General features: G+C 22.8%; 1 protein-coding gene across 3 annotated transcripts in view; it reads left to right on the forward strand.

Moving 5' to 3' along the window:
- Window positions 1-21,024, forward strand: part of LOC129610624 (chitin synthase chs-2) — a 64,472-nt gene that overhangs the window by 181 nt on the left and 43,267 nt on the right. For 2 of the 3 annotated variants that reach the window (XM_055523248.1, XM_055523247.1), the window contains exon 2: window positions 2,365-2,560. The gene's annotated coding sequence lies outside the window, so the exon portion shown is untranslated. Of the gene's footprint in view, window positions 1-2,364; window positions 2,561-17,095; window positions 17,137-21,024 lie in introns of those variants that run through there. The other variant, XM_055523250.1, reaches the window with a different exon arrangement.

Raw genomic sequence — 21,024 nt, forward strand, 5'->3', positions numbered from 1 at the left:
GTATAACTGTACAATAAATACTTATAGATCTTTTCAGTTTTAATATGTTCTATATTACATTTGTATTTTCTTAAATATTAAATTTTTAAGTATAATTAAATATTTATTTTTTTTTTAACTAAGAAATTGAATAAAAAAGTTATTAAAATAAAAGTACTTGTTGACATAATCACAAGCTTGTAATACTTTATTTTTATTTTTATAATTATTTTTATAATAATTATTAAATTCCAAAGATAAAATTGATTTTATAAAAAAATGTTTAGTACAAGATTTGTGTAAAAAACTATTGAAATTAAATTAGAAAAAAAGATTCTCTTATAGCTTAATCCAAAATAAAATATGTATTTATTTAGTATACCTTTTGAATTGAAAAGATTAATATTTTTACCATCAGTTCATAAGATTTATATGTAATATGTTAACATTTTGTTGGTAGTAACAAACCAATACATATATGTATATGTGAAAAAAATTGTAGAAATTAAAAATAAAATGGTTATGCATATACAAGTCATAGTGTACTGGTAAAGTTTAATGAATAAATGCCATGCGATATGAATATATAAATAGTTACATGTATTTTAACATTATTTTGAATATTTTTAGGAAAGAATGAATTATGTATACATATTATATTAATAATAGTTAGTTTAGTATATATTTGTAATAAACAACTAAAAATGATTGAAAACTGTATAATTTCAAATATTTATTATTTACTTTAATTACAATTTATATTTTTACATTTATAATACATATAATATGTTCAAACTTAAATATATGTATCAATAGCCTTATAAATAGCACACGTAGTAAACATTTATATGCATATGTACATATATAAAATTTGTTTTATTTGCGCAGTTGCAACTCATTTTTACCAACAAATTCTTTTATGGAAAAAATTTTGAAAATGTGAACTTAATTTATATGACTACGTGTCACTCTTCCAAAAGAATACTTGCATAACAATAAAATATATAAGTATGTACATAAGTCATAAATAATATGCAAATCTTTATGTCATAAGTACAAAGATAACATATAGAAAATAAATAGGTATAGTGTACTGCATAGTAATTTTCAAAACTATAAATTTTGACCTATTTTAGAAAATTAAATACAAAAGAAGTTTTATAAAATAAATTTTATAAAACTTCTGTATTTTTCGATTTAAGACGTTATTATAACAAAAATCGAGTATAATTATATATAAATAAATCCTATAATATATACATATATGTATATAAATCCTACCGAGGAATAAGAAATGTATTATTATTGTAGAAGAAAGAAATTCAACTGCATTTTTGAAATTTTTGTTAATAATTACTTGTATGTACATAAAAAAATATTAAACAAAAATCAAAAGAAAAAAAAGGCTTAAGTACATATTATGATTATGGACTAAACTAACTAGTACAATAAACTAATGTAAAATTTGTAATACAGATACATTTGAAAATAAAATAGAAAATAATAGTCTTCACACTTTCAAAATTGAGCGGTGGTTTAGCGCAATTTGCAAATGGTTTCTTGTTTTAATAATCTCCGTTTATTTCATTAAACGGAGTTAATATCCTTCGTACTTTTTGTTTTTAAAAAAATTTGTAAATTCTTTACCATTTCTGCAGTTTTCAAGTTTTATTTTACTTTGATTGTTTAACTAATGTTATATATAACATCAGTTACAACATAAGTTTTGTATATTATAATTTATAATAAATTATACATTAGCGTCCAAAACCGAAAGTACAATTTGATCAGGTGGGCTAAATTTTTTTTTATTTCACTTTGCTGCAACCTGCAATGAAGAAAGTTTTTCATATATTGTTATTGTTTTTCGCTATTTATTTAGATTTTTTTCAACATACATGCACATGTATATTTATTAAAAAAACAATATGTTTTTAGGAATAACTAAAGTATGATATTATTAAATGATATTATTAAAAAGTTGTACGCACTTCCTACATTGCTATTCTATGAAATTTAGTCATACTTTTTTAGAGCAATTGGTTAATTTTTTAAAATATTTTTTTTATTGTGAAAGCTGTTAAAGTGCATCATAAATAATAAATTATTAATAAATTTATTAAGAATATATTATTTATTAAGATTTTAATTTATTAAGAATATAAGATTATTTATTATATATTATTTATTATATAATATTAATTTATTAAGAATATATTAATAAAATTAAAATATCAAAAGGTATATTTAATAAAAATCACAGAAAATTAAAAGAACTGTTTATAACTCTAAGCAATATAATTAAAATTGAAAATATTTTAATTAAAACAAATCTTTTTGGTTAAAAATTTATCCTTTTTTTTTAATGTTTTATAACACGAATAGATAAATTTGATTGAGATATATTGATTAAAATATTGAGGGAAAATATTATCAAAAACCAAGTCGGTTTTAGTACAACTTTATACATACATAAACATACATATATTTATTATTTGGATTTTATTTGAGGACAGACAAACATACAAATATTTCATATAAAAAAAAAATGATTTGGATACAAATTTGCTGATTGGTAAAGGTAAGTGCACTTTATCACTTTTTATTAATAATATCCGATAAAGAATTCTCAATTTCATAAAATAATTAACTTGTTTAACAATAATTTTCATGTGAATTTCATTATGTGAACGCGAAATCATTTAAATAGTTGTCAAAATAATTTAGCGGAACTGCTGCAGCTTATTGTGAAATAAAAGTTTAAAAACGTAAAAGGAGTAAAGCGCAAAATATTTATGACATGAAAAACAAGCTACAAACCAATTACAAAAGGCACTTGTTTCGTGAAGTGTTGTATATAAATATATATATATTTATATATGTATGTATATATTTATATATTTTATATATGTACATATGTATGTATGTATATTAAAAATACGAAAGAGCGCTTTTATGTAGAGCGTTTTTAAGTATGATTTCCATGAATGCATATAAACAATTAATAACTAAATACTCGTATACATCTGTTTTTAGTTTTCCTCTTGACTCATGATTTTCTCGATCATATTGCTTTACTCATAAGAGTTATTGTGATCGCATAAATTTCACATACCGGATTTTCAACGGAAATTCCTTTCTTTAAGTTAGAATTACTTTTAGCAGGATGTGGTCTATTGGTAATTTAGTTTGTCTGCCGATGCACTTACATATACATACATATATCTCGAATTTAGCTGGATACGTTTTTATAAAAATTTATTCTTAATAAGTTTACTTTAGATGAATTGATAAACTTTTAGCACAGATCTCAAAAATTAGGCCAAATAAGCAGGATACTTATTTGCCCCCGTCCATATTTGAGAGGTAGTCCTTGTTCGATTTGGATGCCCGCATGCTATCAAAAACTTCTGCATTTTCCTTTTACCTCTGTTATAACGTTTATCACTGCTGTTGTGTGATCCGTTTCATGTGCTCCTTCGTTTGTGTGCTCCTCTTATCTTGTTACTGGTGTCTTCCTCTTGCCGATAAAAAATATAATTATTATTAAATTTTTATGAAACCAAATTTAGTATATAATATATGTATACATATATATATATATATACACACACACATATATATATATATATATATATCAATGCACATAGTACATACATATATAATATTTGAGGGTATGCATACAAAATTTTAACACTGGCATTGGGTGAATCACCTTTTTCATTGTAATTTTTGATAAGTAAAGTAGACAAATGTAGCACAATATTGATTAAGAACTATAGTTTCATTTAAAATTATAAAATCGTTCTTATTTTGCATAAAATCGTTAAAATTAACCCTAACTTTTTTGTGAATCTAGTAAATTATAATTTTCAACTACTGTGAGAAATATGAGCGGTTTACAATATAAAATTAACAAAGCGCTAACGTAAGTTTTAATCTTTAAGTATTATCGTAATTCCAATTTAGAATTCGGTTTTGTATATCAATATATCAGAAAATTGAAAGAAGAAAAATTTACGAAATAATTTAGGATTTATTTGAATTAAGTAGTTGTATAGTTTTTAAAGTATGTTCAAGTATGACTTTTTCATTTTATATTTAACAACTATATATACGCATACATATATATGAATGCTATATGTTAAGAAATCTGCAGGTGAATGCATTTGTAATCAATATAATAATATATGAAAATAAAATAAGGCGGATTTCATGTGCTAGTTTTTTCTTATACAAAAAATTTTTGTAAAGAAAATGAGGATATAAATATTAAAATTAACTAAGAATCATTAAAAAGAGAAAAGTTATAACTTTAACTTTATAAATTATATTCATATGTATATTTTAAGAATGCATAAAGATATTAAACAGAAAGAAAAATAATCGGATGTGGCATAAATACATACTAGAGATATTAAAGTTTGCATAATGTTGCTTTACAGAATTGTCATAATTTTAGTTTTTATACAAGTTTTCCATTTTGATATTCATTTGACTCACAAAAAGTGGTTGTGACAGCTGCGCAAATTCACAATAATATTTTCACAATATAAATTTTTATTTTCGCATAAGTTAATTATTTAAGTAAAAAGTTATGTATTTGTTGAAAAAATAATTCATTAAATAAAATTAATTTTAATACAATTTTAAAATAATATCAATAGCGAATAAATTCTTTTCGTGAGTCCGTGACATGTAGCCTTAGATTTCAATTCAAAATATGTATACCTACATAAAAGTTTATTCAACGATTAATTTTTTTTCACTAATTTATTAAAATTGTGAATTCATCATATATTCATAATCAATCATCCTACATTTTATTCCCGTTCTTTTTAATTAACATTTTTTGCTTTTCAGTAGTGTACTCAAATCAAATTAATGATACAAGTTTAGGCTATATAGAGCGGCGAATGTCTTCATATGTTTATGAATTTCATTGAAGTAATTTTAAGTCTTTTGTCTTACTTAGATAGAAGTACTAAATTGTTATTATTGCAATAATTACATTTTAAATAAATATGAAAATCATTTTTTTTTGTAAGCAGATCTAAAAATAATTTGATCAATTTTGACACTCAAGTATAATTTGATCATGTTTTTCATATAGCCGCGACTACTTATATGAAAAATTCTGCAATTTTGCCAGGTATGTGTGCTTGTAATTAATTGTTAAAATTATTTTAAGTAAAAAGTAAGAAATTCAAATTTGCGATTTGTTGCATGTTTACGTACACATAATATATATGTATATATACATATATATATATGTCATATATATGAATATAGAGAACTTTTGGATAAAAACTCCTAATTTTTGGTGTCGCGAATGTTCTTTTTAATGCTGCAACTCTTAAGAGTTATACGATTAAAATTTTATAACTTATAATAATATTATAAAATAATATTTTATAATATTATTATATGTTAAGTTATAAAATTAATTAAAAATATTATAATTTTAATATATATTAAATTATATTATAATATAAAATTTATAAATATTATAAAATATGGTACAATCATCTCTTTTTTAATTCTTGACTAATTACACAAAATTAACAATTAAAACCTGGTATAAATTGTTTATTTATATTGTATAGAACGAGAAATGGCGTTAAATTGAATAAAATAAAGAAAATCGAAGAGAAACTTTGAATATACAAAGATTTTATTTTAAAATTTGATAATTATTTTTTTTAATATAACGATGTTTAATAAAAAAGGTCTTGTTAAAAACCTCATTAATTTAAAATTTCAGTTGCATTTTTTTCCAATACTCGTTTATTATCTTCTTTAATGAAATCTTGTTTGTTCAGTATATTTAATTTTTCTTTTCACTTAGTTTACTTTAGGGCATGCAATCAAATGACCTTCAGTGTTTACTTTCATGAAAAAAAAACAAGATTTTGAAAAGAGCAAAAAAAAGCGTACTAAAGTCTAAAGGAAGGCTGTCGGGTGTACTATAAAACGTCGTTTTTATAAACTTTTATATATATAAAAAATATGTCGGTATTCTCATATATCATATGGAACATGTAAAGAGTTGGTTGCTTGTTCTCTTTATTTTAATTTTTTTTTAATTAAATGGTTTAATTTGAAAATTTATTGTAAAGTAGTACCTTAGGACGTGATCTTTTTTCTTTTATTTATTTTTAATTTTATAAACTGGTTTGAATGACGTCAAGGTCATATGAATTTGTAAATTTAATTAATAAAAGAACAAGTTAGTACAAAGAGTGCACTTTTTCATATTAAATTCAAAACTGATCAAATAATTTTTGAGATAAATGCTGTATTAAAATCTTTGGTTAAATATAATATGCGAATGAATTAACTGCAATGTATTAAAGGTTTAATTAAAGGTATCTTTATATGTGCAGAATGTGAGATAGAAGCAACGATTTTTGAGATTAGTATTAATTAATATTATATGATTTTATAAAAATAAATCTTGTGTGGTTTTAACAAACAAGGAATGTACATACGTTAAAAATAGCTTGCAATAATAATATGACTTATCCACTTTATTTTTTAATAATTTTCATGTAAACATTTTAATTAGCATATTGCATTCAGTATATGAAAAAATTGTATTTCAAAAATTCTATTTTACTAATTAAAAGTTGTACTAAGGATTTTTCGTAAATTTAAATATTTTTTTTTGCTTAATCATATTAATAATTTAAAGAAAAGATTTGGCAGTGAAAATAAAAAAACTTCCTCAATTATTAAATTAATTATGTTTTGAAGTTTTAATTTCAAAAAAAGTTATTCTCTATAATTGATATTATACCAGTATACGTTGTTTGATTTCTGGAGAAATCCTTCAAGTAGTTTAGAACTATTAAAATTGAAATTTAGGTTAATTTTGCTTTGACTTAATTATCTTTTTCGGTTTACCATGTTGGTGACGCATGTTAGCTGTGGCACTAAAGATTGTAAAGACTAAAAAGTAAATTTTTTATCGGTTATATTGTTAACATAATTTTTTGCAGTTTTAAAATGCTCGTCTTAAATATTTTTATAAAATATTTAGAACTATTTTTGTACTGTGCAGTTAATATTAATTTTAGTTTATGTTTTATATTTTATGTTTTATGAAAGTGGCAGTGCTATTCCTGATGCGCTTTGAAAAAATATCCCTCCGTTTTTCGTTGCCTGTTTTGTAAATTACTTTAATACAGAAATCTTTTATCTTATATAACAGTTTTGACCGTTATTCAAAAGGATTTTTAGTTTATTTTCAAAGCGAATTTCTTTATACGTGACAAGACGGACGTGGGGATGTGTTTTTCTTTGTAATTCACCCCCCTCCCGGATCCAAAGTTTGATAAATGTCAATTTTCGCTTTTCTGTTTCTTCGAAACTGTAAGTTCTGCTGAACTTATAAAAAATACAATATATTATTTGTAAAATATAATATATACGTTCGTATTATTATTTTAAATCAGAGAAAATATTTTTAAATTAAACTGCCATATATTATCTATATGTAAATGTAAGTAAAACTTAAAGGTGTAAGATTTTAAGAAAATATTTTATAAAATTTATTCAAAGTCTAAGTTTTTAAGAATAATTTCTTATACTGAATCACGTAAGCTTAAAAAAAAATAAATATTAGTTGAACAGGAAAAAATTAAAGAAAACTTTAAAAACAAATTCAAATTTTCCTAGGTGTCTTACAAAAAGCTTACTAGCTTTCTTAAAATTTGAAAGAAAAATTTGAAGGGCATTCCCATTATCTTGTGTCATTTTGAGCTCGGTTATGTGCTGACCAATTTAAAATTTTCATTATTTGACTTTTTCAGCTTCAAGTGTATAAAGTATAATTTTGAAAACAAGATATTTTTTAGTAAACACACTTTTTTTCGTTTTCAATTTGAACTTCACAACTTTTTTAAATTATTATCTTCATTTCATTCATTTGATAGTTATTTTTAATTTTCCTTTTGAATTTTTTTTCAAGTCAAATTACGGTTTTTTATTAATTTGCTTTATTATTTCCTTTTTGATTGTCATGAGAACCATAATTTCATTTGGTGTCGTATTGTTTTCAGGCCATATTTTCAATATGTCGAGGTTTTAACAAAAGTTCACAAAAAAAATTAAATACTAGATGAAATAAGTTGATTAATTTTATTTTTTACTCAGTTTTCTATAGAAACTGTTATACTACATTTAGCAAAACTTATTTTGTTGATTATATATTTTTGAAATAGCTTTTCATTTATCTCGAGCCATTGAATTAAACCATTTTTTGACATTTACATATTTATTATTAAACCATTTTTTGACATTTATTTTAATAAATTTATTAAAGTCGTATGAAGTTTCTTGACATTTTCTCGTCGTTTTCAAGTCGTTTTCAAAAGAAACCACAAACACGATAAGTGTATGACTTTAGAAAGCTTATCTATTTTGGTTAACTTTTTTTTAAAAAAATTTTTCTCAACAACTCCACATAATCTCTTTATAATGTTTTTATTTTTATTTTATACACACTTACTTTCTTTTAACTGTACTATTGTAATATTTCATATTACAAAAGTATAGTTAACAGTTATTTGTGACACTTTCTTCCGTAAACGGTCATTCACTGTTATAATGATGACCGTTTTTACTCATTTACTATAAAGAAGAGTGAAAAAATTATTTATTTTGCTTTCTATAAAAAAAGCTCCGATTACAGCTTTTGAGGTGAAAGAGATGAGCAAAATTAAAGTAAGTAAAAAACAGTATTAAAACAGTAATAACAAAATAATTGTTTATTTTTTATGTAGTAAAAATGAAAAAGTACTTTGAAATTAAAAAAAATATTAGGAAAATAATTTAAAAATTTTCTATCCCGTAATCAACTAGCTATTCCGTAATCAAAAATTAAGAATATATGTTAATGAAAAAAATTTAGATAGGATATTAACGAGAAAAATTGCAAGTCTCGATAATCGCAATATTAAAAATGTTTGCTGGACGTAAAAAAATAAAAACTATAATAAATAAATTTTTTTCGGTTTCGCTAAACAGAATCAACAGGAAAAAAATGTTCTTTTATATATTTTTATTTCATTTAATATTTTCAATTTACGTGCATCAATATATTCACCACAAACAGGAATCTGAACGAACAGTTTATATAAGAAATAAAATTTTGTTACTATTTATTTGTGTACATTAGATTAATTAATAATTAATTAATAATATAACTAAAATATGTAATTCAAAAATTTAAAATGAATTTATAGAAAATGGAATTTTATGTTTTATTGCCATCATATCTTCATTTATTATACTAATCCAATTAATAAGTATTCAATTATTATCCAATATTTGCTCTTTAGAGTTGTACTACGTATCGCAACTCCGACATAAATGAAGTTGAAATTTTTTTATTATTTATTTAAATTAATTCAGAAATATTTTGCTTTAACTTAATAAATTATTAAATAATTTTTACAACTATTTTTTAATTATAGGTAATTTTTTTATTTAATGATAATAACAACAATTATTTGTATTTCAATATCGACAATTTACTTCATGTTACCATAGTATACAAGGAAAATTAACAATTTAAATTAAAAGCCATACTTGTACATATTCCGCTTTTATTATGTTGCTATTATAGTATGAGCCTGTTTTATAAAAATCCGGTTTAACTTATTTTTAAATATTATCGATATTTACTACCCTCTTTCGTCGTTGTACTACTTCTGGATTAAATTTATATTTTTTGTATGAAAAACGTGCATCTATATATGTATTAATATATACATATGTAAGTGTTTCACTTACTTACGTAAATAAGTAGTATAATAATGAACATATATCATATAGTTATAAATATCAATTTAAATATTATTTAGTTTATGTTTTCTTTATTTAACTTTAATTTAATTACTTCCCTTTCTTTATTTAATTTTAATCAAGGTTAAATCTTATTTTTTAGTTAACCAAATAGTATTAAAATATTTAAAATGATTTGAATTTAACGTCACTTACAATAACAGTCATACACAGTTATTATATGGATATTTAATTCGTTGTTAAAATTTATTGTATTATTGCAGTTTTTTTATTTATTTATTGTAAAGTTAAAAATTTTCTTCATATAAAGAATTGGGAAAAAATTAAATTTTACTGATGATGCTTGAAACATAAATATTTTTAATTTATATTTCAATAGAAATGTGCTATTTACAAAACCTTTATGTTATAGTTTCCTTTCTTGTTTTATTATTCTTTGATGTTATATTGTGCATTCGTATACACTGACAATGCAATATTTTACGAACATTGCACATGTATAGATTTAATGTAAGCAGAGTTGCATATGCATGTATATAAATATACTATAATTATAAAGTATATATTTTGGATTACCATATATTTTATTATAACATGTTTTTATATTATACGTTTAAGTTTCTTGGTTTAAGCGCAGCTTTTTTTTAATGATTTTAGCTGCTTATTTATTGGAAGCAAGCAAGCATACATATGTATGTACATACATACACACATTCACTTATATTTTCTTGATTTAATTTACAGTATTATTTATTTAATTGCAGAACTATATTTACCCATATATATCAGTGTTATATATTTATATAACTACGGTATAGAGCATTGCGCATATTGCCAGATTTGTCTGATTTTTGAATCAAAATGTCAGATTTTTTAAACTTTTGCCAGATTTTTCACTTGGTAAAAATATGACAAACCACTTCAAAATTCTTGTTTAAATAATAATCCAGTATTTCAAAAGTCAATGAATGAAAAAATTAATTTTTAATGAATTGACCACCTAGGAGATGCCGAAGCTGGATAATAATTATAATTTGGTGAATTCGAACAGGACTTCTGTTTTCTAACAGAATAGAATACTGATTTTGATAATTTGATATTAATTGTGAACTTGTGAAGTAAGGTAAATTTTTTTATGTTCATATAAGTGACGATTAATTTTAAATGCAATTTTGTGCTGACAGAAAACAGCGAAATGAAGAATTGGTAGAAAAAAACAAGTAAGCTTTATTTTAAAGACAGTAAATCAAATAAATAATTTATTTTTAAAATCAGCAAATATACTTCTAAGAATAATGTGATTAACTCTGATAAGAATAGTTTTTCTTAAAAGTAAGTTATATGATAAAAAAGTGTGTTTAAATTCAATATTAAGACTGGTTTTTATCAGATCTTATGCCAGTTTTTTTTTTTTTTTTGTTGATAAAATTTTTAGATTCTTTGGCGAAATTTTCTAGATTTTCTATTAAATTAATATGGTAACGCTGGCTGTATATGTAGATAAGTACACTACGTACTTATATTATATTAAAAATAATTGTATGATATTTTGTATATTTAGATATGTTCATACATTTATATATATAAAATTAAAAATATAAATAATTCAATATATATTTTTTTTTTAATATTTTAAAAAGATAGCATATATAATTAATAAAGCTATGATGGTAATTTCCTAACAGCAAGGACACTTTATAAAATTCCATATAAAGTAAACAATAATGTTAATAATGTTATACATACCTCCATATACATAATAACAAATATTTATAACAGTACACTATTAAAGCAAAGTTAACCACTTCTTAGTTCTCTCAATCAACTCTTATGTAAAAATTGTTTTTTTTTTCTTTTTGTTAAAAAAAATATTTTCGTTGCAGAAATTTATAAATTGGTGGTATTTGGGGGGATTTTTTTTAGTGCTTGAAAAACTTGCCCATTAGAGTTCATTAATATAAGAGAGAAAGAAAATAAATTTGGAGTAAAAAATTGAAAGAAATAAAAAAAGAAATATGTATGTACCATTTTGACAAAGATATGACTCACCTGGACAAGATTTTTAGTCATTAATTTGTAAGAAAAAAAAATAAGAAAGAATATGAATAATGTATAATGAACAAGAAATATAGAGCTATTTTAAAGCGACTTTGAATACGACACAAATAAATTGAATTGGGACTTCCAGGTTTCTTGATTTTGGAAAAATTTCTGAAACTGAATTGAGCCTTACTATTTTTTTTTTATTTTATAATCGTATGATTCATAACCCCAGACTTTGTTAATATTAATAATTTATTAAACAGATAAAAAATTTAAAAACCATAATTTTTATTCTTATATATTCTGAATTATTGAGTTTTACATTTAAATTGTTCCATTAAATTGCATTTCGTTCCTTTAACTTAATAAATGTTTTTTCAAAAATATTTTTATGAATTCGAATCGAATAATTAATAAATTAATAAATAATTATAAAATATATTTAAATATATATGAAAATATTAATAATTAAAAAAAAAGCTAATTTTGTCCATTGTTTCTAAAAATTGATTTAAATTTAATTTACTTAAATATGCTTTTTTTCCAGAAATTTAAAAATAATTGAAATAAAGACACAATTTAAAGTCATAATTTTGAAAATCGAATTTTCTTTTTAAATGATTCAAAAACTTCTTTTTGAATGTGGTGCTATTGAGTAATGTGAGTTTCGACTCTCATAGTTACTTTTTAGAATATGACGTAATTAATTGCAGTAAACGGAAAAAATATATATAAAGATAAAGCGAACAGGTAATTACAAATTAAAATTAAAAGCTAAAGTTTAAAGTTAAAACATTGAAAAGATTCAACTAAAAAATTTCTTTCTGTGTATCGTGACAAATTCATTTTATAAAATATACGCAACGAATCACAAAATTTAATACAAACATAAAAAAAAAGTTATATCTTCATATTCAAAATATTGTTAATTTGACGGCTTAATATTTTTATATCAGTCACCTTTTACTTTCACTTTTTTTAAACTGTAAATAGACATAATATGTATTCAATGTATAAACCATACATATAAACAAAGAAAAATATGAACTTTTGTTTGCGCTAGTATTTAAGCAAGCAAATACATATATAATACAAAAAGGTATAAAATACATTTACACATTCATGTACAAATTTTGTGTGTGCGTTTCAAAATTACACAAGTTATTCATACTATTATAGGCAGATTTTGAAACTGTTTTGAATGCTATTTTTTTATGAAAATTTGTTAATAAGTGTATATGTTTGTGTCTTATGAATACAGCAATACCCCAAATATTGATCGTTATTTTTAGTCTTCTTATTTACATACATTTGTATATATGAGAACACATATATTTACATACATAAAAGTGCAATCTATAATAGAAATATTTTATTAATTTGGTATTGATCGTGTTCCGCTTAAAGTTGTATATCATTCCTATATATGTACTTCTAACTAAATTGAGTTAAGTAAAATACTGTGTTTTCAATATTTTCTGAATTAAAGCCAAACTACTATTGAAGTTGTGAAGCTATGACAAGTGCTTATGAGATCTTAACAACTTTTAATAAATATAGCTGCCGTTTTATCATATTTTATTTTTTAAAATTTCGGTACTGTAGGTTGAACAGTTTTAAAGATATAACCAAATAACTTTTAAAGTTGTATGTCAGCTATCAGTAGGAGCCAAGCAATTTCAACGACTTTTATCAAACACGTTGGGCCTACTAATATATTTGCTTCTGCGATTTTTCAAAACCACAGCTTTTATAGTTTTTGAGATATAGCCAAAAAAATTTGGAATTTCTTTTGCAGGCACCCGAATCAGTACCTCGATCATAACCAATTTAAATAGGGTTCTGGCAATTTATATAATTAATCATTTGTGAAAATTTGCTGAACTTAGCTCAATTAGTTTTTAAGTTATCGTTGCAACGGATGGACAGACGGACAAAGCTGAATTGACAGTGATCAGAATTCGTCACTGATCAAAAACATACACTTGAGTCTGTATATCAGACGATTATTTCGTAGCGTTACAAACGATAAGGCAAATTTAGTAAACTTTTCGGACATACGTTTGTACCGGTATAATAAACAGGAAACTTTAATATTCAATACCGACATCTTTTTTGGCCATTTCTATATGTTGTGCTCAAAAAAAAAACTTGTAATAGAATTAAATAAATCACTTAAGTTGTCAATTTTTTAAAGTGTATTTACTTGTACCTGTATAACAATATATGAATATAATTTGTTATGTATGGGTGTAAGTAGTTGAATGTGTGTATAGTTAAACAATATTTTACATACTTGAGTTTACTTACTGGTTTTTTCAAATATAACTGAATTAAAATTTACCGTCATGTTATATATTACGTATGATACACATAATTTTGTTAAACACTTAGAAGCTGTTACGTAAGCAAGTTGCCAAATTATATCAAAACTTCTAGGTATAAAGTGAACGCAAAAATATTTTTTAATAAGAAATACATTAGGTTATATCAATATGTAATACAAGTTACGAGTACATATGTATATTTCAAATTATTGGGAAAATGTAAAAAATTGTCTGAAGCGGCATAATTATTGTGTATAATTTGAAAAACACATGCATACATACATGAACATGGTAAAAAATAAAAAATGAATAATTTTTATTGAAAGAAAATTTAAATATAAAAGATAGTAATTAAGAGATCAACTTGACAGCCAAATAATAAGAAAATATGACACTCAATATTAATTGAACTTTTGCATAATGTATTATTAATATGTATGTAAACAACGTATACTTATTAAATTGTGCATCTACGCGGAACATTTTGTAGGTGCATTAAATATTTAAATTGTGTGTTAAAAATTTTCAAAAAGCTTTAACTTTTATCAAAAGATTAGAAAAATGTTGTGGTTGAATGTATATTTGTAGTTAAATTTATTAATTTATTAAAAATAATTTAAGAAAAATTTCATTTTGTGACAGTAATTAATACGACTCAATTCCATATTAATTCGGCCACCTAATTATTTCTTTGAAAAACACATTTATTATAATTAGTTTCCATACTTACTTGTATTTAAAAATTTTCTAGCTAATCTAATCTAATAATTAAAATAACTGTGTTTTTCTAAGAAATATTCAGGTGGCCAAATTAATATGGAATTGGGCTTGTATAATAACCAAAAACTTTAAAATATTTAATTTAATTATGTAGGTTTTTTTTCCATAAAATACGAGAAGAAAGAAGTTATGTACATCGTATCTCAAGCCATTGGTCTTATTGTTTTCTAATAGTAATATTGTAGAGATTCTAAACTTTGACATTATAATTTATGTTTGATTGCGTTTAAATTGATTGTTTTACAAACGCTTTTTTGAAACGACTTTTCTTATAGCACTGGATTGTTATTAAAAAGAATATTTTACTTTATTCAACTTTACTCTTTTCAAATTTAGAGTTGATTTAATTTGCAATACGGTAAAATGAATGAATGCGGTAAAAAAATTATGCCTGTTATTGTAAAATCGAAAAATTAAGTACTTAATTCATTTGTGGTTCTTTTTTATAACCACAAAAAAAGTTTAAACTAAAAATATCCAAATATCTACTTTACTTTATTAAGATAATTTATTGTATAACAAGTTTACAAAAATGTTATGAATTTCATTTTACAACGCCTTCCAACGTGCTGTACTAGCTTTTACTTTTTGTGTTATGCATCGATGTTAATGCATAGAAAATTATAAGAAACATTTAAATAATTAATTCAGCTTTTTATACCCGTACGAACGTATGTTCGAAGGATATACTAAATTTGACCGTCCGTCCCAACGATAACTCAAAAATTAATTGAGCTATTTCACCAAACTACTTCACCAAATTTTCACAAATTATTTATTATAGTAAATGCCAGAACCTTATTTAAATTGGTTATAATCGAGGTACTGATTCGGGTAGTCGCCATACAACTTCCAAATTTATTTGGCTATATCTCAGAAACTATAAAAGCTATGGTATGAAATTTTGCACAAGCGAATATATTAGTTGGGCCAATGTGTTTGATAAAATTCGTTGAAATTGTTTGGCTGCTTCTGGTAGTTACCATATAACTTGAACAAATATTTGGTTATATCTTAAGAACTGTTCAACCTACAGTATTGAAATTTTGCAAAATAAAATATGGTAAAATGGCAGTTATATTCATTAAAAGTTGTTGAGATCTGATGACAGTTTTGATAGCTGCCATGCAACTACAAAAGTTATTTGGCATTATCTCAGAAATTGTTGGAGCTATAATATAGAAATTTCGTGAAAACAAGTCCATTATTAGGGCTGTTATGTGTGATGAAAATAGTTGACATTTCTTGACTCTTTGTGGTAGCTGCCATACATACTTCAATAGTATTTTGGAGATATCTTAGAAAATATTGAAAACATAGACTGAAATTTTGCATAAATTAATACGGCAAGTTAAAGTTATTGTCTGTCCCACACAGTTGACAAGGTTTTTCTCGTTTTTTAACCAGATTTTATAATTGAAAGACCAACCCGCTATTTGATTGAATTTTTATATATAGAATGTAGCATTACTCAGTAGGTGGTTTAAATGATTTATTTAAGAGAAGAATTAGATTATTTATTTATCTAAATAAAATTTTCAATCAAATTTCTGATCCGCATTACAAATTTGCACAATTAACACAAAATAAAATATAAAGCTTGAATTGAATTTACACAGTAAAGTTTAAATAGAAACAATATAAAGGCAACCAGAAGACAAATAAATTTCAATGTAAAATATTATATTGAGGAGAACATCTTTAATTAAACATGTTTATAAGTTAGAACATGTTTATAGGATAAAAAAATTTATCGTATAGTATACAAACATTACATACCTTTCTGAATTTCATTGACATCTTACTCATAGTAAACGAAAGTAGGGGTCTCTTCATTTTTGGTTCGATGTTCAATAATGTACTATTTTTTGTTTATATTGAAACTTAATAGAAGTAGTAGTCGCTCTTTAAATGGCCTACAATAAACTTCAGTATATAATTTTATGGTTTAAGTATTTATTAATAATTTTTGCGGTAATTAATTACAAAAATTTATAAGTTCGTGTCTAGATATATATACTCGTATTTATATATATTATTGTTTGTGGTACCAAAATATGATTAAAATTGTAATTAAAAAATAATTTTTTGCTAGAGATAATTAATTTTTATTTAATTCTTTCTTTTTAGGTAAATACAGATCATTACAAAAAACAAAACAGCAAAATACATAATGAAATAGAGAAAGAGCGAATAAGTAAGAAAATGTTGAGAAATATATATACATACACAATATGCATGTACATGTAGAATGTTATTTGTTCATGTAACGATAACAATTACCAAAACAAAAGATTTAAGAGAGAAACTTTAATTTTGTGTTTAGCTTTAGGTTAATCAGAAAATTTAGGAGAATGTTGATGTATCAACAACATTAATATTTTTGGAAAAATATTTATTTAATTTTAAATAAAAGCGATCATTCAAACTTTAACATAGCAAAAGAGTAGTGTATAATTTTAAGTAACAAAGAGCTACTTTATTAGCTCTTTGCAAAGTTTTTGACTCATGTGGCTTCATATGGTTATTAATTAACTAAATTATATTTCTATAAATTTTAATCTTTGTATTGATATTTTTTTCGAAACATCGTCCTTAAGTCTTATATAATTTTTATATAAATAATATAATTTAACCTTAAATTGAGGAATTCTTAATTACAATTGTTTGTAATTATAATTATTCTTGTGACGATTTTGATTTAATTAATTCGACTTGTTAAGTTTGAATAGTACGCTAGTATATAGTAATCTAATTTATATTTCATTTCAATAAAAATTTTTCCTATTCAAAAATTAACTTAATTTTTAAAAAATTTAAAAAAATTTAATTAATGTTATTAAGATGATCAACATAAAAATAAGCGATTGTTATTAATTAAAATTTATGTACTGTTGTACTATATAAATAGTAATGATATATTGCTATATCATATTACTATATTACTATATATATATGTGATATTTAATTTTATATTCATTTACTGTTTAAAATCACTGTTATGTACAAAAATACTTTTGATGAAAACTTGTATTTTTGACCGCAAAATATTTAATATAATTTATAGTGTATCACAATTAGTTTTCAAAAGTTTTTGTAGACATTACGGTGTATATAAAAATTACGAAACTTTGAACCTGTCATAGAAAAGAATTTATGAAAGACATGTTTTATTAGATCGTAAATCATTTTACATAAAAATGATGCAAAAACAATTTTTGTTTTTTTTTATACAAATTCACACCTTAATCTCGACTATTCATTCTATTGTTATAAAGATAAAATTTAAAGTACAACAATAGTTTAAAATAAAAATACAAAATTTCTATAAAAAAAAACTTTATTAAAAATGAAAGTATTTTATTTTAGCATTTTTTTTATTAAAAATATTTTATCACTATCAAAATGAATACATACATATTTAATTTAATCAAAGAGTGATGAGAGAGTTGAATATTGTCTACAAATACGTAGATATTTCAAATTTATTGATTAAAAACCAAAAATTTACACAAAATAAAAGGAAAGTTTAAAGCTAATAAAAAATTGTGTTGGCAAGGTTAGAAAAATTTTGAGCTTAATAGTAAGCTATTGAGTAACAGTAAGCTATACAAAAATTTAAAAGTACTGTAGCTATTGAAATTCAATATAATTGAATAAAGAAAATCTTAAAACAACTATCGAAAAATTTAAAGCCTATTTAATTTTGCAATTGAATTTAAAATTTATTAAAAAGGGTAGAATACTTGTAGTATTTCTATAAATGAATTTTTCTTTAAAAGTTTTTAGATATTTATATATAAGTGTAATAACTTACTATGTTTTTTAATATTGTAAAATTTTTATATATGTCACAATAGAACAAGTAAAACAGGTGATTCTTATTAAAAACTTTCAAAATAAATGTTTTACAATTTAAAATTGAGCAGATAAACGTAGAGACGACTGGTGAGGTTGTTGTAACATAACATGAATTTCTTATAAAAAAAAAAAATCATATAAGGAAATGTAACATAAGTAAATCTGTTATAAGGTGAAAATCATGAATACTAAACCAACAACGAAAGTTGATTTGTTTTTCCTGATAGATTTTCTTCTTTTTTGTTGTTGTTTGTGCTTTGATTCTTAATTCGTTAAATGTTTTTTTTGATGTGGTGTAAATCGTTTTATTTAATAGTGAAAATACCTGCTTTATATATTTATCGTGGTTACATTCAATCACTTGAATGAATTTCGAATGCAAGTATTTTTCAACAAACAAAATTTATTCGTGTGCTATCGAAATTTTTATCTTAGGTAATTTCAAGAAAGCAAATTTAATTTGAAAAATTGATTCCGCAATGAAATAGTTAAAACCTGTGTGTAGAACATAGAAATTTTATTGATTTCATTGTAAGCATAAGTAGTAGATATATGTATATGTATGTACATATAATCATGGACTAATATAATGTTCACTATGTTTTTGTAAACTAAAAATAATTTTTTTATAAAACTGTTTGATTGAATTTTATACTTTTTTTCAAAGAAAAGCTAATGAAATTGAATTAAATTCAAGCTTTCTTTTCCAAAGAAAAGCAAGCGTTTGGGTCCCTTAATTGAAATAAAAATCTACCATACAACGTTTTAGGAACCCACTGTAAAATTAAATGTAATTTTGCTAAATGACATCTTAACATCTTGTTTATAGAAAGAAATACTTCTAATTTTTTGTCTCTGTTAGTAAATTCTAAATTAGAACACTGTGACTTCCACGTATTGGATTATTTTCGTTAAAGTTTGTCTGGGAACTATGTATATTAAAGCTTAAATCTTTTTTTTAATGATTGATGAGCAAAAAGGATGAATTTTTGGTTACTTTTACTCTGATATGGAATATATGTAAATAAATATTATAAAAATATTTATAAAAAATAAAATTTTTCATAATTAGATTGGTTTTAGCTCTTGATAAATAACTGTCTATTCGATTGGAATAATTTTGAGTTCAAATTAATTGATTATATGTACACGAATATTTGAAAGTATAGAAGTAATTTTTATGGAATATGTGCAATAAATTTGATTTGGAATGTGGCTGTTATCGAGTGTAATAACCTCATTATTGTAAAATACAAGTTTTTTTTTGCTTTTTCTTTTTTAAATAAAATGAACTTTCAACTGAATTTATTTATCTATGTATAAAAAATGAGTTTCAGTCAATTTTACTGTAACATGCTTTCTAAAACGAAAAAAATGCTGTTTTAACTTTGAAACCAAAAGAAATGAATTTCAAGAAAAATTAAAAGTAAAAATATTTTTACAACTTTTAGATATTTTTTATTTTCTTTTTATAAAAATGTTGTTTTTTTTTCAATATACGAATATTATAAATTTAAAAATAGGTGTGTATATTATAAAAATAACTGATTTTTTTATTTAATTGCAAATTAAAAAAAATGTCTGTAACTGCGTGATTGATCATTTTTATTAAAAACTATTGTTATATACACGCATAACTAGTTTAACGTGTAGTTCAATGTTTCAATTTGATTTGCAGTTTCCTAATTATTTGTTTTAAACTAAATGGTAATATATATAATAATTTGAATTCTAAGACAATTCAGTCAAACTACTATTAATGACATAGGATAAGTTTATAATTTGAAAAGAAGTTTCGTTCAATTAAGAAAATTTTTACAGATCTTAATAATCTTGATTAGTAATATAAATGATTTTCGTGTCAAAATCCAAATAAAAATTCAATTGTTATTTGATGAATGTACAAAATATATAATTTAAGAATTAGTTAATTTTAATTATATTTTTTAAAATTATATTGTAAGTTGCTCTGATGATTTATAATCTGAAATTGCATATTATACATATTAACCCCCTGAAATAATTAACGAGAATAAGTTTATGAATGTTGAAAGTAGTTATGAAAAACAGATTATACTTTGTTATTTTAGCAGTCTGGTAAATTGAATTGAGGGTTGGGAATCAAAAAAAATATTTAGTGCTTTCATCCAACATTTACTCTTCCACATTATTGAATACCTTCTCATATATGTTACTTGTTATATTTTTACTATTTGGATTGACA

This window comes from Condylostylus longicornis, unplaced genomic scaffold, assembly GCF_029603195.1.
Source record: "Condylostylus longicornis isolate FDR11 unplaced genomic scaffold, ASM2960319v2 ptg000045l, whole genome shotgun sequence".
Lineage (NCBI taxonomy): Eukaryota > Metazoa > Arthropoda > Insecta > Diptera > Dolichopodidae > Condylostylus > Condylostylus longicornis.